Below are 6,000 nucleotides of genomic sequence, written 5' to 3'. Positions count from 1 at the left end.
TGTCTGCTGAGTGGCCTTGGGCAAGTCACTTAACTTCTCTGTGCTTCAGTTACCTCATCTGTAAAATGAGAATTAAGTTTGTGAATCCCATGTGGGGTAGGGACTGTGTCCAATCCAATTTGCTTGTGTCTACCCCAGCACTTAATACAGTGCCTGACACATAGTAAGAGCTTAACAAATATCACATTATTATTATTAATACTTATAAAATGGGGATTCAATGCCTGTTCTCCTGTTGCCCCTCTCAGACTGGGAGCCCCATGTGGAACAGAGACTGTGTCCAAGTTGACTGTTGGGTATCTACCCCACAGCTTAATACAGTACTTAGTACAGCATCAACACTTTACAAATACAAATATTGTTATGATTATTATTAGTATATCAAATGAAGTGGTGTCAGAACAGTTTGAGAGAGAAAGAAGCAGAAAAGACCAAGCTGCTGTTGATCTGCTTTGGCACTTGTGCTTTGAACAACGAACGCATTCCAGGTTTGAATTCATTTCCAAGAATAAAATGAACATCACCACAACTGATCCATCTCTCTCTGGAGTTGTGCTTTAAAGAATAGAGTTTGAGCACCGATCAATTTTTCAGTTCCCTAAACTTTGTGTTCAGTGTTTCCTATTTTGCTTTTCCTTATGTAAGTGGAAGTTGAAATCGATCCTATTTATTGAGCATTTACTGTGTGCGGAACACTGTACTAAGCACTTGAGAGAGTACAATATAACAGAGATGGTCGTCACATTCCCTGCCCACAACCAGCTTACACTCCAGAAGGGAACTAGTTGGAACTTGAATCCGATCAGGTCGCAATATCTGGAGTGCTTTAAAAAGGGATTATTTGACCCTATAAATCAGATGTGGGGGGGATCAAGTGTAACTGTTTGGCAAACAACCTTAGTAACCACCAGATACAAGTGGAAAGCCAACAGACATAATAATGTTTTACTAGCTGATGAGAACAGCACCCCATTCTCTGCTCCTCCTAATTCCCTCTAACCTTTTCTTTGCTGCCTTAGATGTAATTACAGTTTCTTGGTATTTTTCCTTCTGAATAAACTGGGTTTCTTTCTCCCTTGCTGGACTCTGAAGGTGCAGGAAGCTCTGTCCTTTCGGAATTCAGTGGTCGCATTCAATGGTGAGGAATTTTCCTGATGTGTACTGGTGGGCAGGGAATATTAAAGGGCTACAACCCAATCTTTCATTAACTACAGGTGGTGGCAGGAACTAGAGGACATTGCTGCAGTTTGCTCACAAGATGCCCAGGACACAAATAGAATTTACAAGAAGGTTAAAAACTGAAATGCCAAATCTTCCCTAGAGACAGACTTCTATTTAGATGTCTCATTTCAGTCCCAAGAGGACAAGACCAGGCCAGGAGCCAATGGGAAAGAAGCATGCCGGATCCGATGTTTCCCTGAGGAGTGACATCCTGAGGTAGATGATCGCTTAATAATGGATAATAATTATGGTATTTGTTAAGCGCTTTCTGGGTGCCAGGCCCTGTACTAAGCAAGGGGGCGGTTACAAGCAAATCATGCTGGACACAGTTCCTGTCCCATGTGGGGCTCACAGTCTCAATCCCCATTATACAGATGAGGTAAATGAGGAACAGGGAAGTAAAGCAACATGCCTAAAGCCACACAGCAGACAAGTGGTGGATCTGGGATTAGAATCCATGACCTTCTGACTCCCAGGCCCGTGCTCTATCCACTAGGCTATGCTGCTTCTCGCTTGCCTATGTATTGTTGCATTGAAAACCTGAGTGCTCCCTGGCCTTCTAAATTTGGTGGCTAGTGTTGGTTCAAGTGGTGTCCATCATGCTCAGAAGCATGGACCACTTCTGATTGCCAAGAATGCCTGCCCACTTTTTTTTAATAGCAATTGTTAAGCACTTGGTATGTGCCAGACATTGCACTAAGCACTAGGATAGATACAAGCCAAGTCTTGTTGGACACAGTCCCTGCCCCAAAGGGGGCTCACAATCTTAATCCCCATTTTACAGATGAGGTTACTGAGGCACAGAGAAGTGAAGTGACTTGTCCAAGGTCACCCAGCAGACAAGAAGCCAAGTCAGGATTAGAATCCAAGTCCTTCTGACTCCCAGGCCTGTGCTCTATCCACTAGGCCACGCACTCAGTGCTTGGGAAGCAGAATAATGCGGCTCCTTGATTACCTCAAACTGAGTTATCCCTTATCTCTGTACACATTCTCTCTCATGTAATAATAATAATAATAATTGTGGTATTTATGAAGCGCTTACTAATTGCCAAGCATTGTACTAAGTTCTGGGGTGGATACAAGCAAATCAGGTTGGACACAGTCCCTGTCCCTCTTGAGGCTCATGGTCTTAATCCCCATTTTACAGATGGAGTAACTGAGGCCCAGAGAAGTGAAGTGACTTGCCCGAGGCCACACAGCAGGCAAGTGGTGGAGCTAGGATTAGAATTTATGGCCTTCTGACTTCCAGGCCTGTGCTCTATCCACTATGCCAGGCCGCTTCCTGGGCTCCCTCTATGCACATACAGAGTCATGTAGTCTACGGTGATGGGAAAGACAGGGGTGGACAGGGTTTTAATGGGAAGATAAGTGAACTCTTTAGCTTCCCACCCAAACTTTGTCCTCCTCGGTCTTTTCCATCACTGTGGAAAGTCCTCCGAATCTCACAAGCCCATAACTCATGCACTGTCCTCAACTCATCTCTCTCATTTCAGCCACATTCATTCATTCATTCATTCATTCATTCATTCATTCATTCATTCATTCGTATTTATTGACCTCTTACCGTGTGCAGAGCACTGTACTAAGCGCTTGGAATGGACAATTCGGCAGCAATTAGAGACAATCCCTGCCCAACAATGGACTCACGGTCTAAAAGAGGGAGACAGACAGTAAAACAAAACAAGTAGTCAAGCATCAATACCATCAAAATAAATAGAATCATAGATATATACACATCATTAGTAAAATAGAGTAATAAATAATATATACAAATATACACAAGTGCAGTGGGGAGGAGAAGGGGGTAGTTCAGAGGAAGGGAGTAGGGGGAATGGGGAGGGGAGGAGGGGCAGAGGAAAAGGAGGCCTCAGTCTGGGAAGGCCTACTGGAGGAGGTGAGCTTTCAGTAGGGCTTTGAAGAAGGGAAGAGAGTTAGTTTGCCAGACGTGAGGAGGGAGGGCATTCCAGGTCACTGGTAGGATGTGGGCCAGGGGTCGACGGCGGGACAGATGAGAATGAGGCACCGTGAGGAGGTGAGCGGCAGAAGCGTGGAGTGTAAAGGCTGGGCTGTAGAAGGAGAGAAAGGAGGTGAGGTAGGAGGGCTCCAGGTGATGGAGAACTTTGAAGCCAAGAGTGAGGAGTTTTTGTTTCATGTGAAGGTTGATAGGCAACCACTGGAGATTTTTGAGGAGGGGCGTGACATGTCCAGAGCGTTTCTGTAGAAAGGTAATCCAGGCAGCAGAGTGAAGTATAGACTGAAGTGAGGAGAGACAGGAGGATGGGAGATCAGAGAGGAGACTGATGTAATAATCCAGTCGGGATATTATGAGAGATTGTACCAGCAAGGTAGCAGTTTGGATGGAGAGGAGAGGGTGGATCTTGGTGATGCTCTGAAGCTGAGACCCGCAGGTTTTGGTGATGGATTGTATGTGTGGTGGGAGTGCGAGATTGGAGTCAAGGATGACACCAAGGTTGCGGGCTTGTGAGACGGGAAGGATGGTAGTGCTGTCCATAGTGAAGGGAAAGTCAGAGAGAGGACAGGATTTGGGAGAGAAGATAAGGAGCTCCGTCTTGGGCCACATATTCAATCTGCCACCAAATCTCCCAATCCCGTCAGTTCTACCTTCACAACGGTGCTAAAATCTGACCTTTCCTCTCCATCCAAACTACTACCGTGCTGATCCAAGCCCTAATCCTATCCCACCTTGACTACAGCATCTGCCTCCTCTCTGACTTCCCAGCCTCCTGTCTCTCCCCTCTTCAGCCCATGTTTCACTCTGCTGCGAGGATCATTTTTGAAGAAAGACATTCAGTCTATATCTACCCACTCCTCAAGAAGCTCTAATGGCTGTCCCTCCACCACTGCATCAAGCAGAAACTCCTTACTTTCGCCTGTAAAGCACTTAATCACCTTACCCCATCCCAACTCACTTCACTAATCTCCTACTACAGTCCAGCCCACGCAATCCACTCCTCTACCGCCAACTCAATCACTCTGTCCTGAGCTCATCTATCTCACCGCCAACCCCTTTCCCACGTCCTCCATCTAGCCTAGAACTCTCCCCATCCCTGTACACCAGACTACCCACCAGTCTCCCCACCCTCAAAGCATATTAAGGGCACATCTCCTCCTAGAAGGCTTCCTCCAATCTCAGGTCTCCTCCTACCTCCAAGACCTTTCTACTTGATTGTTGTGCCAGAACCTGAAGCTCATGTCCAAAACTGAACTCCTCCTCTTCCTTCCCAAGTCCTCTTCATCTAATGTTCATATCAGTCTCCCTGCCCCTAAAGCCCACAACATTAACACTGACCTCTATTCCTCTCTTTCTTTCAGCCTCCGTATTCTGTCTGTCAAAAAATCCTGTCAGTTTTTCCTCCACAGTTTTTCCAGGATCTATCCCTTCCTCACCACCTTCAGGTCACTGTGCTGATCCAGGTACTTGTCATGTGCCATCTTCATTCATTCATTCAATAGTATTTATTGAGCGCTTACTATGTGCACAATTCGGCAACAGGTAGGGACAATCCCTTCCCAGTGGCGAGCTCACAGTCTAAACGGGGGAGACAGACAAAGCAAACGAGAACAAAACAAAAAGAAGACAACATCCAAGATAAATGGAATCAAGGAGATATACACCTCATTAACAAAATAAATAGGGTAATAAATAAAATATACAAATGAGCACAGTGTTGACGGGAGGGGAAGGGGGAAGAGCAGAGGGTAGGGGGGAGGGGAAGGGAGGGGAAGCAGAGGGCTATTGAATCAGCCTCCTCACTGATCTCCTTACTGCCAGTCTCATTCCCCCCAGTCTATATTTCACTAAGATGCCCAGTTCATTTTTCTTAAATTTCATTCTGCACACAGCTCCCCTTCGCTTAAAACCTCCAATGATTACCCATTCCTCTTTCCCCAGCCTTCCTCCCTGCCTAGAACTCCCTCTATCTCAAATCCAGCAGACCACAGCTCTCTCATATTCAAAACCCTTCTAAAATCACATTTCTTCCAGATGCCTTTCCTCACTTAATTTCTACTCTCCCCAGGTTATATTCTCCCAACTGCCACTTCAACATTTCTCTGAGGTACTTATGTAGTAATGATAATAATAGTGGTAGCATTTAGAGAAGCATCGTGGTTCAGTGGAAAGAGCAAGGGCTGGGGACTCTGAGGTCATGGGTTCGAAACCCACCTCCGCCACTTGTCAGCTGTGTGACCTTGGGCAAGTCATTTAACTTCTGTGTGCCTCAGTTCCCTCAACTGTAAAATGGGGATGAAGACTGTGAGCCCCACATGGGACAACCTGATGACCTTGTATCCTCCCCAGTGCTTAGAACAGTGCTTTGCACATAATAAGTGCTTAACAAATGCCATCATTATTATTATCATTATTATTATTATTAAGTGTCCACATGATGTGGCATGCTGAAATAGGCACTTAAAGTGTACGGGGTAACCAAGTGCCTTGTTTCCTGCACACATGGAGCTTTCACACTAAATGGGGAGACAGAAAAATTTTACAAGCCAAAATATTTACCGTTTATTGGGCACCTCCTGGGTACAGAGCACTGTACTATGACTTGGGAGAGTACTAAAGAGTAAGATGACAAAATCCCTTTCCCCAAAGAGCGTACAGTCTATCAGTCAGTTGATCAATCAATACATTTATTGAGCATTTACTATATGTAAAGCACTAAACTAAGCACTTGGGAGAGTTTGCTACAGCAGAGTTGGTAGACATGCTCCCTATTCACAAGGAGCTTACAGTCTAGACAGGGAAGCATA

Source organism: Ornithorhynchus anatinus, chromosome 3 (genome assembly GCF_004115215.2).
Source record: "Ornithorhynchus anatinus isolate Pmale09 chromosome 3, mOrnAna1.pri.v4, whole genome shotgun sequence".
Taxonomy (NCBI): Eukaryota; Metazoa; Chordata; class Mammalia; order Monotremata; family Ornithorhynchidae; genus Ornithorhynchus; species Ornithorhynchus anatinus.
The sequence above is the reverse complement of the archived record's forward strand: the minus strand, read 5'-3'. Positions refer to the sequence as shown.